General features: G+C 35.6%; 1 long non-coding RNA gene across 1 annotated transcript in view; it reads left to right on the forward strand.

Annotated features, from left to right (window-relative positions):
• Positions 1–23,383, forward strand: part of LOC101676194 — an 80,173-nt gene that overhangs the window by 32,232 nt on the left and 24,558 nt on the right. The window contains exon 2 of the long non-coding RNA XR_200948.2: positions 1,905–1,979. This is a non-coding gene — a long non-coding RNA (uncharacterized LOC101676194). The remainder of the gene's footprint in view (positions 1–1,904; positions 1,980–23,383) is intronic.

Below are 23,383 nucleotides of genomic sequence, written 5' to 3' on the forward strand. Positions count from 1 at the left end.
GAAAAATTAAATCGTATACCATAAACAAAAAAAAGTTAATTTGAATATCATATAACTCCACATAATCATTATTAGTGGCTTCAGCTTGTAGCCCATCTGTGCAATAAATCTGAGTTTCTACTCTACAAGAAATGTTACCTCTGTACTTTTGAGATACCTTGTCCAGTTCTCCTCAGATTTCCAAACACCCACCTTAGTCCCACTGTCACTCATCTTGCTTTTGTTTTCCTTTTGCTCAGGAAGATTTTGAAGTACGTTCTACACTGTCTCTCTGAGTTCTAGTTGTGTGAAATGGCTCCCTATTTAATAATGCATCTTTTGGGGCACCTGGGTGGCTCAGTGGGTTAAGCTTCTGCCTTCGGCTCAGGTCATAATCTCAGGGTCCTGGGATCGAGTCCCACATCAGGCTCTCTGCTCAGAAGGGAGCCTGCTACCCTTCCTCTCTCTCTGCCTGCCTCTCTGCCTACTTGTGATCTCTCTCTGTCAAATAAATAAATAAAAATATTTTAAAAAATCATAATGCATCTTTTATTTCTTTCATTCTCTCTAACCTCTCAATTCCCCTCTCTCTTCCTGGTTCTCTATGAGATTACCTCATGCACTACTAGTTCACAATTCCTTTTTCAGGGTCTGCTTTTTGGGGACCCCAACTAAAAACACATGGATTTCAATTAAATGTATAAAAGATCCTCAGCACTGCTGCAAAAGTTAATAGTTACATAACAATATATATTCAAAAAAATAAAGTTTTTGTGATCTTTGTTAACTAAAGTAAAATTATCTTGTCTTCCACAAGCTATCATAGTGAATATAAGGAAAAACACAAATTTCTTAAAATGTTAAAAGAAATTAAACTTTAAATATAATGCAAGGGCACCTGGGTGGCTCAGTGGGTTAAACCTCTGCTTTCAGCTCTGGTCATGATCTCAGAGTCCTGGGATCGAACCCCGCATCGGGCTCTCTGCTCAGCAGGGAGCCTGCTTCCTCCTCTCTCTCTGCTTGCCTCTCTGCCTACTTGCGATCTCTGTCAAATAAATAAATAAAATCTTTAAAAATAAAATAAAATAAAAAAATAAAATATAATGCAAAATCACATATACTATCATTTGGTACTAGATATCTATATAACCAAACCACTTGCTGAATAAGTGAGTACCTTTAAAATTGCTGATGGTGGCTGCTGAAAATCATTTACATAAAGCTATATAACTTACATACTGTCAAAACTAGCTTTAGCAGCAAACTGAGAAATGAAGCTTTGGGGCTTAAAACCACCATTAGTATCCAGATCAATCTTCCAAATATTCCTTTAATTATAAAATGTATATGTGTTATCTATATGTATGTATACACACATACACACACACAATATGTATTTGTTAGAATTATATATACATTTGTTAGGATTGAATTCCCTGGTTTCACTTACTTTATGGGCTATGCTGATGATTGGCCTGCCTTTCATGGTTACCTCAGCATGTTTGATTTTCAGGAATTTTTACTCAATGTTATGAATCAAATGAGATTCTTCCATAAACTGTTTTAACAAGAAGTTGTTAAAGTTCAGTGTTAAGTTCAGTCCATATTAAGTAGAAGTTTACAATTAGGTTGCTAGTGCTGTCAATGGTTTTCTAAATACAAAAGGAATACGAATAAAATATTTAAGAGCATAGCAAATCATGTAATACACATTTTTATAAACTTCTAAAATAGTCCTATATTTGCAGAAAAATTATGAAGATTATACAGAATTCCTATATACCCATCACCTACTTTCCCTGATTGGTAATGTCTTACAGTTGCATGATATATCTGTCACCACTAATAAACATGTGGGTCGTATTATTCTAACAAAACTCTTCATGTTATTCAGATTTCCTTAGTTTTTGCTTTTTTTGTTTCAGAATTCCATCAGGATAACAAGTTACAGTTAATCATCATATCTCCTGAGGCTCCTCTTGGCTGTGACACATATTCAGGTATTCCTTATTCTTGGGCTTATATTTTGGCTGTGATGGTTTTGAGGAATGTTGGTCAAGAGTTTTGTAGAATTTCCCTCAGCTGAAATTTTTAAAATGTTTTTCTCATGATGAAAATGAATATTTGCAATATCATAGACAATGGAGAACTTTGTAAAGGAAGCACATAATTAAAATCTTGCTGACGCTGTGTTTATAACCCAGGATGGATGAGAGCAAAAGAATTGTAGGAATGGAGAGGTAAAGAAAGCTAAAAGCAAAATATGGATGTCTTGTGTGATTGATTGGTGTACTGTAAGGTAAAACAGCATATCTCCAACACAATTCCAAAAACTCAGCATAAAGCAGTAATGAGTAATAAGAAGGTATTTGATTCTAACCAAACTCAATACGGTTTAATTTTAGATCATTGTGATAAACCAATCTCTCGATTAGCTGGTGTCACTCATTAGGAAGTTTAGGAGTACCCTCAGAGGAACTCTATCAAATGGCTCATCCTGCCCCTCCTTTCTATTGGGTAAACAAACAAACAAACAAAAAACAAAAAAAACCTCCTGTGCCAGAATCTATGTGGTAGGTCCATTCAACACCTCACTCTTCCCATGGCAGGCTAAACAAAAAGATGAGGGGAGAGGATTTTAACTTAAAAATGAGTGTACAGTGCAAAATCAGCAAACATTTGAGGATACTCCACACTGTGAAAAAGGGACATCAAAATCTAGCAATAGGATGTCTTTCACACATAAGGGAAGCATTCATAGGGCAAGCAGGAAATGGCTTTGAAAAAGTAAGGATTCATGAATTTTTTAAAAGAATCCTTGGGTGTTACCTCTTGGTTTATTAACTTTAAGACATGTTTTCTAACTAAGAAAAAGAAAGCATTGTAATTAACTTTATCATTTGGAAATACAGGATTTTTTCTTGAGTCCTGAATTAGAGAATGGAATTTATTTGATGACAGTTTTTTTATTAAAAGATAATTTCTCACCAATTAGATAATTTCATTATAAAAACTCATTTCTTTGCTTTTGTTTCTGTGCTATTGTTTTTAGCTTTTGAACTTTCCAATTTCTTAGATTTCAAAAATTAAAAGCCTCAATAAGAGGGGATTCAAGGTTTTGTAGGGAAAGGAAAAGCAGTTTTCCCTCTAGCGTCTAACTTCTCAGCCTGGATCTCTGTAACAAAAGACAGATTAATAAGAGAAAAAAAAGAAGTATATTAACATACATATTTTATATCTACTTGGGAGAAACTCAGAGAGTAACTCAAAAAGATGGCCTAGAAGTCAAGCTTATAACATCTTCAGAAAAGAACAATAAGTGTATAGAAAAGTGAAAGGATAAAGAAAAGCAGTTTTAGGTCGCCACGGGCAGCAAACTGAGGGATGGTAATTGTATAGAAGGACAGTGATGGAGTAAGGTTTGTTTGCAGACTCTTCTGGTGCTAACTCTGGGATAAGAGTCCAGAGTCTCCCCAATAAAGGAGAATTCATATCCTACCTTTAAACAGAAAAAGGAGGAGGAGCGGAGAGAGAGCTTTTCTTGTATTTGCTGCTTCTTAAGTTGCCTTCAGCTCAAAATAGTATGTCAAAGAGGCAGATTTGGGGATAATATATTCTCATTTCCTTCAGTCCTTTTTTAACAAAATAGATTAATTAAAATCAGAAATAAACTCAAAGTATCTGCAAAAGAGTAAGGTCATAGCTTCTTTCTTCCCAGAAATTTTCTTCTATCACTTATACATTGAGTATAGATCCAAACTTTGACCTGAGTACATCCAAGAAGGGAAAACTGGAAGCTACTGTCATACTGGTGATATGTGAAATAGAGATTCTTATTCAGTCTTCCCAGTGTGTGTGCTAGCTTGATAGATGGACCATAGCTGAAAAGCTGTCACTTTTCCTTAGCTGCTTAATAATTATCCAGTCTCAGATGATTATAGCATTGTTTCCCTGTTTCTGGCAAAAAAAAAAAAAAAAAAAAAAAAAAGAAGAAGAAAAGAAAAAAGAAAAAATACATTTGTTTTGGCTGGAGTTGAGATTAAAGGAGTATTAGATTGCTTGCTGATATCTTAGGTAGGATCCTGGTATTTTCTTAGTTAAAAATGCCATCTTACTAGGACAAAGAAAAAGGAGAAAAAAATAGCCTTGTGGAAAGTTCAAAATAGCAAAGGCTAAGATTGGGAAGGGCAAGTTAGGGAAATAAGGCCTGAGAAATAATCTTACCAAACTATACTTGGAGAATGCTAACTTGTTTCCTTGAATTAAAAAGGAATAAAAAATCGAATTAAAGTTGCTTTATATGTAAGTAAGTTTAAGTCAAATAAAAACACTTAAAGACATCTGCAGTTTGCAAAATTAAATGTGTGTCTTGGGCTAGTTACTTAAAAAATGTTATGATTCTCAGTTTCCTTAGCTTCAGGAAAAAAGGTCAGGCCAGCCTGATACATACTACACACTGAGTATATATTTGTTTAATTAATGTATGATGACTTAAAGCTTTCTACATTATGTTCAAAATCTAGCAGTTTGTAAATTGCTTCCATCTTCTGGTTTAGTTTGTTTTTGTCGATGATAGTTTTCAATATCCATCTCTCCCTCCCTCCTTTTTTATTTTTTCCTTTAAATCTTACAATTCTATTGAACCTCTGGTAATCACAAACAGTTGTCATTTCCTCAAGTACATATTCTGACGATGTGGTTAAAGAGGAATGGTGATGAGGACACAATTTTGTTTTTTGTTTTTGTTTTCCTGATGTATCATCTAATAAAACAACAACAATATTAAAAACATAAATCTTTCTAGCATTTGTTATAAAAAATGAGTTTTCTGTATATGTCCAAATATCAATTATAACTTCACACTTGAAAATAGTCATTAATGCTTAGAGATAGTAGAAATGAAAAAATGAGCAATGTTAATACCAAAAAATATGTTTGCCTTGGTGGATGGCAAAATGTAGAAGGAACTACATTAGGTAATCCTGAGACTAATTTGCAAAAGCTTAGAAACTGAAATATGATGTAGCTTTATGACTTCAATGCTATTTGGAGGTTAGGAAGATCAGTCTGTAATTCAGAGCATAGCCTGGAAGTACTCTGTAAATATTAGCAAAAGAACTTACAGCATTCTATCAATACAAGTATGTGACATAATTCTCTAGAGCCAGTGAATTTGGCGTGAGGTCTACTTAAAACTAAGTGTGCTAATCAAATCAGAGCTAATAAGTCATGGAATACATTCAGGGCTACACAACTTACGGTATTTTGTTGTTTTTCTCCAAATGGTTCCTTGTTGATTTAATAAAACTAAAAGCTTGATTTTCTTATTTCTTAAGAGTTTATCAGAGACAATGTTTAACTAAGAGTTAAGAAGTGTTGCTATCCTTCAGGGTTAAATACAGGCTGCCTTTTTTCCAGATTCAAGGCACCGCTGGGACAACCATAACCTTGACTCAAATTGTAGCCAATAGCTTTACTTGAGCTTGTGGAAGAAATAAGAATGTTCTACACTAGCTCTCCAGAAAAGAAAAACATAGACATGGTATAGAGAGTTTACCCATAATCTCCATCATCACCTTAGGCTCTCAGATGAATGAATTAGCTTGAAAAGAGGAGCGCACTAGTCTAAAGGAATAATTTCAGTATTTTATAACTTGCTACAAAAATAAATGCTTCTTTATGTTTATTATCTTTCATTACGATCATCAGAAGATTTATGGTAGAAAAACAGTTAGAGGCTTTTCATGAAATGATGTGATGCACCAGACAGAAAACTCAGGTTCACTTTGTATTACATTTATTGATACATTTCTCCAAGATAGAGCTTGTGGTAAACTGAGTTAAGTACAAGACTGTGGAGTAAATGATTATTGTGTACACTGTACCCTATGGCTTGCAGAGAGTTTATGTATTTTACATCTAGTTATTATTTTATTATATGAAGGTACAGAACTTCAACTTGCTGAGAATATTTGTTATATTGACTGTTACATTACAATTGATTCCTGAGTTAATTATAATTACTGCAGAGCAGATGATGTGTAGAGTTTTATTTCAATCAGTTTTAATCCTCCTTTATATTGTATTGAAAAAATACTGATTATTAGATATGTGTGTTAATGAGGATATATTTTTTTAATTTTTAATTTTTTATAAACATGTATTTTTATCCCCAGGGGTACAGGTCTGTGAATCACCAGGTTTACACACTTCACAGCACTCACCAAAGCACATACCCTCCCCAATGTCCATAATCCCACCCCCTTCTCCCAAACCCTCTCCCCCAGCAACCCTCAGTTTGTTTTGTGAGATTAAGAGTCACTTATGGTTTGTCTCCCTCCCAATCCCATCTTGTTTCATTTATTCTTCTCCTACCCCCTTAAGCCCCCATGTTGCATCACCACTTCCTCATATCAGGGAGATCATATGGTAGTTGTCTTTCTCTGCTTGACTTATTTCGCTAAGCATGATACGCTCTAGTTCCATCCATGTTGTCGCAAATGGCAAGATTTCATTTCTTTTGATGGCTGCATAGTATTCCATTGTGTATGTATACCACATCTTCTTGATCCATTCATCTGTTGAAGGACATCTAGGTTCTTTCCATAGTTTGGCTATTGTGGACATTGCTGCTATAAATATTCGGGTGCATGTGCCCCTTTGGACCACTACATTTGTATCTTTAGGGTAAATACCCAGGAGTGCAATTGCTGGGTCATAGGGCAGTTCTATTTTCAACATTTTGAGGAACCTCCATGCTGTTTTCCAGAGTGGCTGCACCAGCTTGCATTCCCACCAAAGGTGTAGGAGGGTTCCCCTTTCTCCGCATCCTCGCCAGCATCTGTCATTTCCTGACTTGTTGATTTTAGCCATTCTGACTGGTGTGAGGTGATATCTCATTGTGGTTTTGATTTGTATTTCCCTGATGCCGAGTGATATGGAGACATTTTCATGTGTCTGTTGGCCATCTGGATGTCTTCTTTGCAGAAATGTCTGTTCATGTCCTCTGCCCATTTCTTGATTGGATTATTTGTTCTTTGGGTGTTGAGTTTGCTAAGTTCTTTATAGATTTTGGACACTAGTCCTTTATCGGATATGTCGTTTGCAAATATCTTCTCCCATTCTGTCAGTTGTCTTTTGATTTTGTTAACTGTTTGCTTTGCTGTGCAAAAGCTTTTGATGTTGATGAAATCCCAATAGTTCATTTTTGCCCTTGCTTCCTTTGCCTTTGGCGATGTTCCTAGGAAGATGTTGCTGCGGCTGAGGTCGAAGAGGTTGCTGCCTATGTTCTCAAGGATTTTGATAGATTCCTTTCTCACATTGAGGTCCTTCATCCATTTAGAGTCTATTTTCTTTTTTCTTTATTTTTTTTTTAAGATTTTATTTTTTTATTTTGACAGAGAGAAATCACAAGTAGATGGAGAGGCAGGCAGAGAGAGAGAGAGGGAAGCGGGCTCTCTGCTCAGCAGGGACTCGATCCCAGGACCCTGAGATCATGACCTGAGCCGAAGGCAGCGGCTTAACCCACTGAGCCACCCAGGCGCCCCTAGAGTCTATTTTCGTGTGTGGTGTAAGGAAATGGTCCAATTTCATTTTTCTGCATGTGGCTGTCCAATTTTCCCAGCACCATTTATTGAAGAGGCTGTCTTTTTTCCATTGGACATTCTTTCCTGCTTTGTCGAAGATTAGTTGACCATAGAGTTGAGGGTCTATTTCTGGGCTCTCTATTCTGTTCCATTGATCTATCTGTCTGTTTTGTGCCAATACTATGTTGTCTTGATGATGACAGCTTTGTAATAGAGCTTGAAGTCCGGAATTGTGATGCCACCAACTTTGGCTTTCTTTTTCAATATCCCTTTGGCTATTCGAGGTCTTTTCTGGTTCCATATAAATTTTAGAATTATTTGTTCCATTTCTTTGAAAAAGATGGATGGTACTTTGATAGGAATTGCATTAATTGTGTAGATTGCTTTAGGTAGCATAGACATTTTCACAATATTTATTCTTCCATTCCAGGAGCATGGAACATTTTTCCATTTCTTTGTGTCTTCCTCAATTTCTTTCATGAGTACTTTGTTGTTTTCTGAGTATAGATTCTTAGCCTCTTTGGCTAGGTTTATTCCTAGGTATCTTATGGTTTGAGGTGCAATTGTAAATGGGATTGACTCCTTAATTTCTCTTTCCTCTGTCTTGTTGTTGGTGTAGAGAAATGCAACTGATTTCTGTGCATTGATTTTATATCCTGACACTTTACTGAATTCCTGTACAAGTTCTAGCAGTTTTGGAGTGGAGTCTTTTGGGTTTTCCACATATAGTATCATATCATCTGTGAAGAGTGATAATTTCACTCCTTCTTTGCTGATTTGGATGCCTTTAATTTTCTTTTGTTGTCTGATTGCTGAGGCTAGGACCTCTAGTACTATGTTGAATAGCAGTGGCGATAATGGACATCCCTGCCGTGTTCCTGATCTTAGCGGAAAAGCTTTCAGTTTTTCTCCATTGAGAATGATATTTGCGGTGGGTTTTTCATAGATGGCTTTGATGATATTGAGGTATGTGCCCTCTATCCCTACACTTTGAAGAGTTTTGATCAGGAAGGGATGCTGTACTTTGTCAAATGCTTTTTCAGCATCTATTGAGAGTATCATATGGTTCTTGTTCTTTCTTTTATTGATGTGTTATATCACATTGACTGATTTGAGGATGTTGAACCAACCTTGCAGCCCTGGAATAAATCCCACTTGGTCGTGGTGAATAATCCTTTTAATGTACTGTTGAAATCTTTTGGCTAGTATTTTGTTGAGTATTTTCGCATCTGTGTTCATCGAGGATATTAGTCTATAGCTCTCTTTTTTGATGGGATCCTTGTATGATTTTGGGATCACGGTGATGCTGGCCTCATAAAATTAGTTTGGAAGTTTTCCTTCCATTTCTATTTTTTGGAACAGTTTCAAGAGAATAGGAATTAGTTCTTCTTTAAATGTTTGGTAGAATTCCCCCGGGAAGCCGTCTGGCCCTGGGCTTTTGTTTGTTTGGAGATTTTTAATGACTGTTTCAATCTCCTTACTGGTTATGGGTCTGTTCAGGCTTTATACTTCTTCCTGGTTCAATTGTGGTAGTTTATATGTTTCTAGGAATGCATCCATTTCTTCCAGATTGTCAAATTTGTTGGCATAAAGTTGCTCATAGTATGTTCTTATAATAGTTTATATTTCCTTAGTGTTAGTTGTGATCTCTCCTCTTTCATTCATGATTTTATTTATATGGGTCCTTTCTCTTTTCTTTTTGATAAGTCATGCCAGGGGTTTATCAATTTTAATAATTCTTTCAATGAACCATCTCCTAGTTTCATTGATTTCTTCTATTGTTTTTTTGGTTTTTATTTCATTGATTTCTGCTCTGATCTTTATGATTTCTCTTCTACTGCTGGGCTTAGGGTTTCTCTCTTGTTCTTTCTCCAGCTCATTTAGGTGTAGGATTAGGTTGTGTACCTGAGACCTTTCTTGTTTCTTGAGAAAGGCTTGTACCGCTATATATTTTCCTCTCAGGACTGCCTTTGTTGTGTCCCACAGATTTTGAACCATTGTATTTTCATTATCATTTGTTATCATGATTTTTTTCAATTCATCTTTAATTTCCCGGTTGACCCATTCATTCTTTAGAAGGATGCTGTTTAGTCTCCATGTATTTGGGTTCTTTCCAAACTTCCTCTTGTGGTTGAGTTCTAGCTTTAGAGCATTGTGGTCTGAAAATATGCAGGGAATGTTCCCAATCTTTTGATACTGGTTGAGTCCTGATTTAGGACCGAGGATGTGATCTATTCTGGAGAATGTTCCATGTGCACTAGAGAAGAATGTGTATTCTGTTGCTTTGGGATGAAATGTTCTGAATATATCTGTGATGTCCATCTGGTCCAGTGTGTCGTTTAAGGCCTTTATTTCCTTGCTGATCTTTTGCTTGGATGATCTGTACATTTCACTGAGGGGAGTGTTAACGTCCCTACTATTATTGTATTATTGTTTATGTGTTTCTTTGATTTTGTTATTAATTGGTTTATATAGTTGGCTGCTCCCACGTTGGGGGCATAGATATTTAAAATTGTTATATCTTCTTGTTCGACAAACCCTTTGCGTATGATATAGTGTCCTTCCTCATCTCTTATGATAGTCTTTGGCTTAAAATCTTATTTATCTGATATAAGGATTGCCACTCCTGCTTTCTTCTGATGTCCATTAGCATGGTAAATTCTTTTCCACCCCCTCACTTTAAATCTGGAGGTATCTTCCGGATTAAAATGAGTTTCTTGGAGGCAACATATAGATGGGTTTTGTTTTTTTATCCATTCTGATACCCTGTGTGTTTTGACAGGGGCATTTAGCCCTTGAACATTCAGGGTAACTATTGAGAGATATGAATTTAGTGCCATTGTATTGCCTGTAAGGTGACTGTTTCTGTATGGTCTCTGTTCCTTTCTGATCTACCACTTGTAGTATCTCTCTTTGCTTAGAGGACCCCTTTCAATATTTCCTGTAGAGCTGGTTTGGTGTTTGCAAATTCTTTCAGTTTTTGTTTGTCCTGGAAGCTTTTAATCTCTCCTTCTATTTTCAATGATAGCCTAGCTGGATATAGTATTCTTGGCTGCATGTTTTTCTCAGTTAGTGCTCTGAAAATATCATGCCAGCTCTTTCTGGCCTGCTAGGTCTCTGTGGATAAGTCAGCTGCCAATCTAATATTTTTACCATTGTATGTTACAGACTTCTTTTCCAGGGCTGCTTTCAGGATTTTCTCTTTGTCACTGAGACTTGTAAATTTTACTATTAGTTGATGGGGTGTGGGCCTATTCTTATTGATTTTGAGGGGCGTTCTCTGAACCTCCTGAATTCTGATGCTCGTTCCCTTTGCCATATTGGGGAAATTCTCCCCAATAATTCTCTCCTGTATACCTTCTGCTCCCTTCTCTCTTTCTTCTTCTTCTGGAATCCCAATTATTTTAATGTTGTTTCGTCTTATGTTGTCACTTATCTCTCGAATTCTCCCCTCATGGTCCAGTAGCTGTCTGTCCCTCTTTTGATCAGCTTCTTTATTCTCTGTCATTTGGTCTTCTATATCACTAATTCTTTCTTCTGCCTCATTTATCCTAGCAGTGAGAGCCTCCAGTTTTGATTGCACCTCATTAATAGCTTTTTTGATTTCAACTTGGTTAGATTTTAGTTCTTTTATTTCTCCAGAAAGGGCTTTTATAACTCCCGAGAGGGTTTCTCTAATATCTTCCATGCCTTTTTTGAGCCTGGCTAGAACCTTGAGAATTGTCATTCTGAACTCTAGATCTGACATATTACCAATGTCTGTGTTGATTAGTTCCCTAGCCTTCCCTACTGCCTCTTGTTCTTTTTTTTTGTGGTGAATTTTCCGTCTTGTCATTTTGTCCAGATAAGAGTATATGAAGGAGCAAGTAAAATACTAAAAGGGTGTCAACAACCCCAGGAAAATATGATTTAACCAAATTAGAAGAGATCCCAAATCATGAGGGGGGATAAAGGGGATAAAAAGAGGTTCAAAAAGGAAGAAAAAAAAAGAAAAGAAAAGAATTTAAAAAAAAAGAAAACGAATAAAGAAAAATATAAAAAAGAAAAAAAAATATATATATATTAGATAAACTAGTTAAAAAAGTTAAAAAATAAAAGGGTAAGAGTTAAAAAATAAATTTTACCAGAAGGCGAGAAAAAAAATGAAAAAGAAAAAAATTAAATAACTGCAAGACTAAAAAAAATCACAGGGACAAACCATGAGTCCGTGCTTTGCTTTCTCCTCCTCTGGAATTCTGCTGCTCTCTTTGGTATTGAAACCACACTCTTTGGTAGGTGAACTTGGTCTTGACTGGATTTCTTATTGATCTTCTGGGGGAGGGGCCTGGTGTAGTGATTCTCATGTGTCTTTGCCCCAGGCGGAATTGCACCGCCCTTACCAGGGGCCAGGGTGAGTAATCCGCTTGGGTTTGCTCTCAGGAGTTTTTGTTCCCTGAGCGCTTTCTGTAGAGTTCCGAAGGACGGGTAAACAAATGGCAGCCTCGAATACAAATGGCGGCCTCCAGGTCAGCGGCCTCCTGGTCTCTGGCCCGGAGGAGCCGATAGCCTGGGGTCCCACTCCACAGTGAGCCCTCAGAGAACAGCGCCCAGTTACTCCCGTCTGTCTGACCTCTGGCCGCGCTCTGAGCTAACCTAGCCTGTGGCCGTTTCAAGGTAACCCGGAGCTGCGAGCTTACTGTTGGCTCTGTCTCTGTAGCCCGTTTTCCTGTTCCAATACCCGCACGCTCTGCGACACTCAGACACCCCCGATCCTTCTGTGACCCTGAGGGACCTGAGGCCACGCTGACCCCGCATGGGCTTCGCCCCTGTTTAGCCTCTGGAGCGATGTCCCTCAGTGGAACAGACTTTTAAAAGTCCCGATTTTGTGCTCCGTTGCTCCGCCGCTTGCCGGGAGCCAGCCCCTCCCCCCGGGGTCTATCTTCCTGTCTCTTTGGATTCACATCTCCGCCTGTCCTACCTTTCAGAAAGTGGCTGTTTTTCTGTTTCCAGAATTGCTGTTCTTCTTCTCTTCGATCTGCGGTTGGTTTTGCAGGTGTTTGCAATCTTTAGGTAAGCTATCTAGCTGATCTCCTGCTAGCTGAAGTAGTCTCAACCTGCTACTCCTCCGCCATCTTGACTCCTCCCTTGAATGAGGATATTTTATACACAAATTTTATTTCAAGGCTTATTGTCATGAATTATTTATTTATTTATTTATTATTATTTTTAAGTGTGTAGTATATCAGATCTTAAATGGTTTAGGTCTTTCTCAAACTCATGCTATCCAAGACAATAGTTATGGATTAATTTGTTGCTCTGAACTGTGATCACATCTCTTTGTGTGGCTCCCAACATTTGTGATTTTACTTGTCAGAACTTGGAAGAGCTCAGGAAATCATTTCCATATACTTACTATTATCTTCACTTGGTGTGTCTTTTCTTTTATTCATTTTCTGGTTTAGTAGTAAAGGAAAGTGAAAATGAAAGTGAAAATAAATCACACTAACTATGAATCATTCTTTTTTAAAAAATATTTTATTTATTTATTTATTTAACAGAGAGAGAGAGAGAGAGATATCACAGGTAGGCAGAGAGGGGGGAAGCAGGCTCCCTGCTGAGCAGAGAGACCAACGCAGGGCTCGATCCCAGGACCCAGAGATCATGACCCAAGCTGAAGGGAGAGGCTCAACTCACTGAACCACTCAGGCGCCTCATGAGTCATCATTCTTAATCCAGATCAGACTTTGAATCTGCCCCTGGCCAAGCTCATATACATGTATCTTCCCCGATATTCAAAGCAACTGTATATATCAGAAAAACAAAAAAAAAATCTCCTGGCTACCATGCTTATCCTCTTATGAGTTTAAAAGTAGTGCATCTTTGAACAGCCAATAAGGCCTACTGTTTTATAGTTGATACTCCAACCAGGCCAAGGATCAAATTCCTATGCGTCATATAGCAGTTGACAGTGACTGAGATCCTTCAGCCTTACAATCATCCTATTAAATACTTCAGATTCCCATACACAAGGACAACTTTTAAAGCATTTCTCTAATCAGTAGATTTCTTTTTATAATATTTATTACATTATAAAACTTTGTAACATATAGTTAAACTGAAGTGTTACGTTTTATTCTGAATCACCACTAACAGATGAAAACATATGAAAAATAATGTCTGCTGATTTGTCAACAGATTTATAATTAGAATTACCACAATGATAGGTTAGAGCTATTATATTAAAGAAATCCCATACATCCTAAATGACTAATCAATTTGGCATTTTTCCTTAAAATAGAAATAGTGTAGTGAATAGACAGAAGGGATATCTACTGTTTCAAACCCGAGATCATGCTTTTCCTAAGTTGTATCTCAACGAATAACATTATGGTTAAGATGTATTTACAAGTTTATACATATTTAAGTATTTTCAAATATTATTTCTGGAATTAATATACCTCTTTCAGAGTGTTAACTATATACTGTACATGTGTTTTATGCATGTTAATATACACTTTTAACACTGTTAATATAAACTGTACATGTTTTAATTATCAATTGCCAAGTACCTTATCATTTTAACTGTCAATCATTGAGAAGTTTTCAATTATGTCCTTTCAAAGTCATGATTAAGCATTATGATATATGACCTAGTTTTTATATTAAATTTAAGGTACCAATACTTTGTTTTTCTAGAAATTCATATAAAATACCATTATTTAAACTACTCTGTGGTTTGAAATTCATCCCTAAACTCTTACATGAATTTTATTTATTTTATTTTTTCAAAAGACTTATTTATTTATCTTAGAAAGAGAGTGCATGATTGTGCAAGAAAGGGGGGTGGGGCAGAGGTCCAGCAGGTTCCCCACTGAGCACAGAACCTGACATGGGGCTCTATCTCAGGGCCCTGAGATCATGACCTGAGCCAAAATCAACAGTCTGATGTTGAGTTGACTGAGCCACCTAGGAACCCCCAACTTCCATGAATTTTAATGCTCACCTACTATCTCTAGCAAAATCTTTGAATCATCCTTTTAGTTTTTTGTGTCCATTCAGTCTACCAGAACATACACTATTACATTTTTTCTGTCTTACCAGTTTTACCAGAGCATTTTCTATAGAATAAAGTGTGTTTCAGTCCTCCCTAAGTGAAATATATACCCTAATCTCATCCATTTTTAAAATTACAATTCAAATACTAGTTCTTCCATCAATATATACTGAGTTTCAGTTGAAAAAAAAAGCTTGCCCCTCTTCTCATATATAGAATTTAATTTTATCACTAATTTTTACTTAGAACATTACATATGGTGTGCCTGGGTGGCTCAGTCAGTTAAGCCTCTGCCTTCGGCTCCGGTCATGATCTCAGGGTCCTGGGATCAAGCCCTGCATCTGGCTTTCTGCTCACCAGGGAGCCTGCCTTCTCTTCTCTCTCTGCCTGCTTCTCTGCCTACTTGTGATCTCTCTCCCTGTCAAATAAATAAAATAAAATCTTAAAAAAAAAAAACCTTATACACTAATATAATATAAATTTTTGAGGTTTGGAAGAGTTCCTAGGCTGTCTGTGCACCAAGTACTCACATTTTAGTGTTTTCCTTGTATTAATAGGGAATCAAGTTTGCAGCAAGATCATTTTATTTCTCCATATCCTAAAACGTATATAATTACAATTCTAGTTCTTGAGAAAAATTTTCTTTTCTATTATATCCTGTCTGTATTTCCATTCATTTATTTTTTTTTAAATTTTTTCCATTCATTTATTGAGTAAAGTATTTAGCAGTGGTTTTTGAATATTATTAACAGTTCTTAGAACAATGCAATTACCTATACTCCCTAATTTAATCCTGAACTAAGATTAATTCTTATTTCATAAGAGAGCAAACAGCCTGAAGGTAGTTATTTTCCCAGTATCACAGATCTACTATGGAACAAAACCTGACCTGCAATCCAGATTGACTTTTTATAATATGGTTTTATCATGGCATGATTCGACTTAATTATTACTATTATTATTATTATTATATTATTGTTTTATTAAAATTATAGAATGACTAGATGCACGTCTTTCCTCATTTACTTTATTTATTTTTGGGGTACCTGGGTGGCTCAGTTGAGCATGCAACTCTTGATTTCATCTCAGGTCATGATCCTGGGGTCATGGGATTGAGCCCTGTGCCAGTCTTCTCCCTCAGTGGGGAGTCGGCTTGCAATTCTCTCTCCCTCTCTTATTCTGTCCCTATCCGCCATGCTCTCTTTCTCTCTGTCTAAAATAAATAAATCTTTTTAAAAAATAAAAATTTTATTTTTATTTTATTTTATTTCATTTTATTTTCTTTTTATTAATATTTATTAATTTTAATAAATATTTTTATTTTCATTATTTTATTTCATTTTATTTCATTTTTTCATATATTTCACTTTTAAGTTAATATATTATTCTCCCTAGTACATATTTTAAGTATACTGATTTTGATAACATGAGATGCTATTATTTCAAAAACTTTGGATCCAGTAGCTGACATGATGAAAGAAAGGGAAGTAAAATGGTAACTAATCATCACTTCTGTGGTGTCTAAGTAAATTTACATTTCTCATTACTCTAAACAATTCAGTAGTTATTTCTACAATTCTTACAGCAAATCTAGATGAATTATCTCAAAAATCAAAAGAAAGATTATCTGATTTTAGAGAGGTAAAAAATTGGGCAAGAGTTGAATAGGCACTCCATGAAATAAAATGTTAAAGTGACTATAAATAATTAAACTTAATTTTATTAATCAGGAAAATGTTAATGTGTAACAATGGCTAATTTAAAATAGTATTAAAAATGGGAAAAAATGAACAGACATTGATCCTGACAATAGCTACTACCTATTTAAGATTCCAGTCCTAACACACAAACTATGCCAGCACACAAACCATACATAAATATATATATACAATCATTATACATACTTACAAATATATAATAATTGTAATGTAGATCTGTGTCCCTTATTAAATTCTTTCATATGCTTCAAGTCTACCTTAAAGTAATAGGTCCTCAAAGAGTTATTTCTCAGATTATTCCAGCCACAACATTGACTCTTTTCCCTGAACACCTGTTACTTTCAAGTTCAGTACACTGTGTTTGTTGATTCATATGCACAATCTGTTATGACAGGTTGATTTCTCTTGTCTATGAGACTTTATATAGTTTGATCCATTCAAGAAACATCTTGTGCTGCTCCTATAGCTTCATTAAAACAATACTGGGTATAAGGTTTTTGGTTAAATATATTTTTTGATTGAGTGATAGTTATCTCTATATTCAAGCTAAGGTTTTTGCAATTTAAAGAACATTCCTTTCAGTAAAATGATTACCTGAATCAAAAAAGAAAGTGAACAAATATAGGTACTTTACCCTTGTTCTATCAACCCTTTAATTTTTATGGGTGAGAAATTAGAAATTTAGAAGTTAGTGACTTTGTCCAACATTATAAAACAAGTGAGTGACAAAATTATAAATTGGATACAGGTACACTGAATTTTTAGGCGACTATGCCCTGAAATTTAATAAATAATTTTAATTAAAAAAGAGAATTTGGATGAAAAAAAGGCAAATTGAATGTGACTCCATGAATCAAATTTTATTTCCTTGAATGAAAACTGCTGCTTAATGTCTCTGTCCTTCTTCCTATGATATATGATGCTGAATGCTAGTTGACAAACTTAGCTGAAGAAAAAGGGTAGTAAATAATACAAAGAAAAATAAAACACAGGAATTGTATATTTCCCTGTGGCATAATAACCATGGCAAAAAACTCCTGACAGCCTAAAGGATAATAGATGTTGTATAGCCATCTGGAATGCTAAATGCAGTGCATCTAGTAAGAAGTGAAAGAAAACAGATGGGCACTTTGTTTTCCATATTGTATTCCCAAGAACCACAAGAACTTACTTGAATGACCAAGGGCACAATAACCTAATCTAATAGCAAAACACTGTGGTAATAAATGTAAAAAAGTGGGGGGAGTTGTTCCTGTGATAGAAAGTAGAGTGTAATCAGAATTTATTGTTAAGGAGAAATGAAGAAGAACAGAAAAAAACAAAAAAGTAATTCATATATAGTATGTGACAGAATTGTCTCTGTCCTCATTTCCTTAACGAAACGCCATCTACTTTTTCAAAGTTTCCAACAAGCGACCATTACTGTTTTTAATAGAAGACAAATACTTTTACTTGTTAGGGCACTCCTATGTTTATTAGGAATGGGATATACCTTATTTTAAATAATATTGGTGCTTTATTAGTCTTTTTACTGCTTTTGCTTTTGCTAGTGTTCCTGTTCCGAAGTTGCATAAATTTTGGTCAGTCTTTCTTAATCTAATCTTTGTCAAAACACTGTTCCTGGTGCATGATTTCATACAAAATAAGGTGTTTCAGAAAAGTATATGTAGTAATTATAGCAAAATGCCTAAATAGCAATATGCATGTCAGTTTTAGTTAAGAAACAGAAACGACTTTAAGGTATTTTAAGCGCCAGTGATTTAATCAAAGTATTGATATCTATAATATTGGAGTGTTGAAGTAGAAGGTCTAGACTTGGACTCCAGAAAAGATACCAGAACAACACAGAACTGAACTAGAAGACAATCTACCTCTGTGACCACTGTGAAGTTATGCTGGAATGCAACCATGCTAGTACTAAGGCTGCAGTTTCTTGTTACTCAGCAATCTAGAGAATGGACACCCCTACCTGTTACCCAGCTTGAGAAGACATATTGGAAAATAAACAAAACAACACCAACATTAACAAACACTAAAGTATTTGTTTTTTTTTAATCATTTAGGACATTGAAGTATAGGAATTGTAGTGTTTTTTCAGAGAACTCCCTCATTTGCAGAACTGTGCTTGTCACCAGATAAGCATGAGGTTATCTGTGATATGTATGGAGCCTTTAAAACCAGCTCCTCAGACTAAAAGGGGAAAAAATGAAGCTTAAGGAGACAAATGACAACGTGCAGCATGATATGTGAATGTTTGGAGACAACTACACCAGAAGACAGACTAGAGGAATCAGATGCTTGCATCTACTTACAGAGAGTAAGTGTGTATTTAAGTGATATATAAAGACAGAAGCCATTTTATTTCACATATGTTCTCACAATAAGGAGGACCTTAATTAGAAGTGTTGTGTCAATAAATACCTATCCTATAAAATGAGACAGAACGCATGAGAGAATAAAATCCCAGTGCTAAAATTCCACCACATGAGTACATATCAAAACACAATTGAAGTACTAACAGTGATTTAGCAATGGAGAAGTGTCAGGGATGTCTGCTTTACATATAGGCAATAAATATGTGCCTTGTCTATTACTACCTTTGAGTTATAATTAAAAAAAAAAAAGGCTAAGAAATTTTTTTATTAACCTCTGTACCAGCAATTTTGAATTAAATCAGAGATTCAAATATAGTTACCCAAAACCTTTTCCTGGTCTAGATTCTTAACAATTGTTATGATTACAGGTGAGGTTTGATTATAAATAGGTAAGCTTCAAATTAGTGTATTTTGTCACTTATGTTTTAATAACCATTATCTTCTACTTGCAAGTTAATTTGGAGAATTCTATTATAGTTAGCCCCCAGCACAATCACATATTCAGCTAGTTTTGTTTTGAGAGCAAGTTTGTAACTGGATCCTTACTCTGTTCACTTCTCCAATTCTGTGGGACTACATATTCCTGCATTCCCATCAAGGGGGAAAAAAAGCAGTTATAGTATAGTAGCTGAAAAAATGAAGGAAAGGGGCACCTGGATGGTTCAGTCTGTTAAGCATCGGACTCCTTCTTTCAGCTCAGATCCCGATCTCAGGGTCCTGAGATGGGGCTTTGGGTAGGCTCAGCACTCAGCGGGGAGTCTGCTTGAGATTGTCACCCTTTGCCCATTACCCCTGTGCTCCCATATGCATGCTATCTCTCTCTAATAAATAAATTACTCTTTAAAAAAATGAAAGAAAAGAACCTGTGTACTTCCATTATGATATCCTTTATGATTATGTCAGGTATTTATCTGTGTTGAAAATGTAGTACCCCAAAGTAGTTCAATCTTTTGTATATACGGTTTCTTTTTTTGTGATTACATTTTACTTTCAGTTATTGCCATCAAATTTAATCCTGAATTGGATTAAAGTGGACATGAACAATCAAATACAGAACAATTCGAATTTATTTAAAACTAGTGTATTTTTTACTTGCTTGATTCACATTTTTATAGTGTTAAATTCATGCTTGCTAGAATAAAAGAGTAATGGCATTGTTATTGGTGAGTCCTGTTTCCTAGCCTTGGTTCTTGAGTTCAGCCAAGAAAGAATTAAGAGTCACATTCTTAACCAAGTGTTTAATAGTGATGAAAGTGAACATATGCTCTCATAACATCTGAGTGGGACTCAGTTAAACGTCTGCCTTTGGCTCAGGTCATGAACCAAGGGTCCTGGAATTGAGTACCACATTGGTCTCCTTGTTCAGCAGGGACCTTCCTTCTTTTGCCTGTTTCTCCCCCTTCTTGTTCTCACACTCCCTCTCTGATAAATAAATTAATAAAAAAATCCTTAAAAAAAAAAGTACACTCTCAAGGTGGGAGAGTAGGTAGGCCCAGAGGTGGCCGATATGCTAAGGGTGGGGTTTGTCTTGTTTGTTATACTTGCTTGAGTTATGAGTCAGAGCTGCCTTCCAACATCTAAGGGGCTCCTCCTGTCTCTGGGGAGAGGGAGTTTTTGGCCCTATATGGTCCTTGTTGGAACAGTCATGACACCCATCCCCTTCGAGGGGAGTCAAAACTGCAATGTGAATGTATTATAATGAAGCTATAGGTTACTTTAGGGCAGTGGTTATAGGGAAGGCCACACGTGTGTCCTCTGGTGTATTTCCCAGCTGTTTTTGCTCCGGAGGTGACTGGCAGTTTCTGTCTTTTTCTGTCAGGCAGTCCCATTCCCTGCTCTTCTCTAGCTAACTGTCTACACTATCAGTATAATGAGTATCCTAGGCTTCACAAGATATCTGGTAAAAATTCACTTAGGAATCAACTTATTTTCAGGGCAGCTGTGTGGCTCAGTCGCAGGTCATGATCCCAGCATCACGGCATTGAGCCCCCTTCTCAGCTGGGAGCCTGCTTCTTTCTTTACCCCTCCCTCCTGCTCTCTTTCCTTCTCTCTTAAATAAATAAAAATGAAATTTTAAAAATCAACTTATTGCAGTTATGTTACAAATTTGCTTTCTAATCATGTATCTTTTGCTTGAGAGGATTTCCATTTACATCACACATTAGAGAATTAGCCTAAAAACCTAACAAAATTAAAATTCACAGCTAAAACTAAAAGAGAATAGAAAATACTAAAGAATGATTGACTGGATTCTCTCATGTTTTTCTGTACTTATTTTTGATCATTTGTCCGAATTTAAATGAGAGTGGAACAGAGCTTAATGTATGTTCAAGTTTTGACTTTTCTCATTGTCCACCCTTCAGTGCCTCTATTTTAAAAAATAAATTCTACAAGTTTAAACCACTGAATATCATGAAATATTAATATCAGTGTATTTTCTAGGGTCTCTGAGTATGTCTGAAACAATCTAATTCACATTTTCATGTAAAATAATTTTAACATATTTTCCTATCAAAAATAAAGTGATTTATTGTGGCTACATAAAGCTGCCAATTATTTAGAATCCAAAATTACTTTGGCATGCATTGGTGTGCTTGTGATGCTTGCTACCTTTTGAGGAATAAAGATAATCAGATGTTCTTAGAAAACTTTGTAGTATTTCATGATAAAGCCCTGTATTCTGTGTTTACTCATAAAATATTGGTATTTCAAATGTGATCTAAATCATACTTATCAGACCTTCATTTTTTATTTGAATTTCAATCTTAGTTTTCATTTTCAAATTCAATTTTTTACATTCTTTGGAAAAGGCAGACTACTTATTTCTCTGATATGGATGAGAAAAACTGATATCCATCATTATAATATATCACATTATTGTTAGAGTAATTATTTCCAGCAGTTATAATTGATGGTACTTGGATTTTTAACTGGTAAGAAAATGTTCCATTTGTTTTGTTTATGACTAGATCTTTGAAAGCGAACAGTTTTTCTTTTATACAATGTTAGTATTACAAATGAATTAGCTAAATTTCTCCTTGATAATGAAAGGCATACTCCATACCTTTCTGTGCCTAGAAGACATTAGAGAATGCTTCTCCTGTCACATTTTCCCTGCCTCTCAGCTGGTATTATATATGTCATGCAGTCCAGGACAATCCTTTCCTTTGTGTAAGCAGCAGTATCTAGGATTTATGGCAGCTACTCCCTCCTGCTAGTGAGGGGAGAGTAAGATTCAATATGTTTTAAAATCGGGTATAAATCAAAGTTGGTGAAAGGCAAACTTGAAAAAAATTCCATACTCCTATAAAAACACCCAAACATTTGTGAGGATTTCTCTTTATATTTCCACCAGATGGTGGAGAGCAGAAATGAGAGGAAAGAAAATTACAATCCATAATTTCAACAGACTTCAGAGATCTCATCATTAGTGACAGCTGAGGTATCTGAATGCTTTTTGATGTGATTTGGAACAAATCAACTTTCTCTGAGAGTCCTTTTTTTTTTTTTAATTATTTTACAAACAAAAAGGAATTTTGAACAAAAAGGCAGTTATGTGGAAAGTGTATGAGCTTTGATGTCTGAGGCCCTCATCCAAATTCCAGGTCTTTTATATATTTACTTATGATACTTAACTACAAGTTACTCAGTTTTTCAGAATCAGTTCTTACATCCACTCTGCTGGGGAATTGCTATGTACCTAAACATTTTCATTATGGAGAAAAAAAATTTCAATGTATAAACGCTACTTATTGGCATCACATTTTCCTTTAGGAGCCACGTCACACAGGTAAAGATTGCTTTTGGAGAAATAATACCAAAAAGAAACAGTTTCTCAACAGTGAACTATACAAGGGTCTCTGCCTAAGTCCTCTCTTTGTTAGAAATTCCAGCATAGTTACTTTTCGAATGTATGTCTTTATGAAGAGGTTAGGGTTAAATATATTCATTTATGTCAAAACTGAGTTTTGTCTTTATGTTTTGTTAGGTCCCCACATTTCTATCCTAGGATGTAATGTAGTATCAAATCACTTCTTGTTCTTACTGGCTAGGAGTTTGGTGTTCTGTTCAGTGGCTTTACAGAAGGTTATGTCCGGTTCTTAAGACATTCCTATTTATTGGGCACCTGGATGGCTCACTCAGTTAAGCATCTGCCTTCAGCTCAGGTCATGATCCTGGGGTCCTAGGATCAAGTACCCATTGGGCTCCCTGTTCAGGGGGGAGTCAGTTTCTTCCTCTCCTTCCCCCCCTCCCCCCACTTGTGTGTGGACACTCTCTTTTTCTCTCTCTCTCGAATAAATAAAAAAAATCTTAAAAAAACATCTAATTTAACACGGAATAGGGCATGTAATTATAAATGGTAGCAGCAATTATTAACACATTATAATGATTTGTTTTGAAATTTCAAGTGAAGAATTAGCTATATTTTTATTGTATGATACTTGTAGTATTTTCTACTGTGTTGAACACTATTAGTAATGTTTTATTGTGTTGACTTCAGAAGCTCTCTTACATAGAAACTGATTTTATTGAAATTATAAAGATGCCATGATTTTACCTGTATTAATACAATTTAAGGTGAAATGTGTAATCCAATTTTAGCTACATGTGTTACTCACTGATTAGACCATTCACCCAACAAATATAATTTTCAATCTAACTTTTTCAAATGTTGAGTAATAAAAAGTAATT

This window comes from Mustela putorius, unplaced genomic scaffold (genome assembly GCF_011764305.1).
Source record: "Mustela putorius furo isolate JIRA1106 unplaced genomic scaffold, ASM1176430v1.1 tig00003834_pilon_pilon_pilon, whole genome shotgun sequence".
NCBI lineage: Eukaryota > Metazoa > Chordata > Mammalia > Carnivora > Mustelidae > Mustela > Mustela putorius.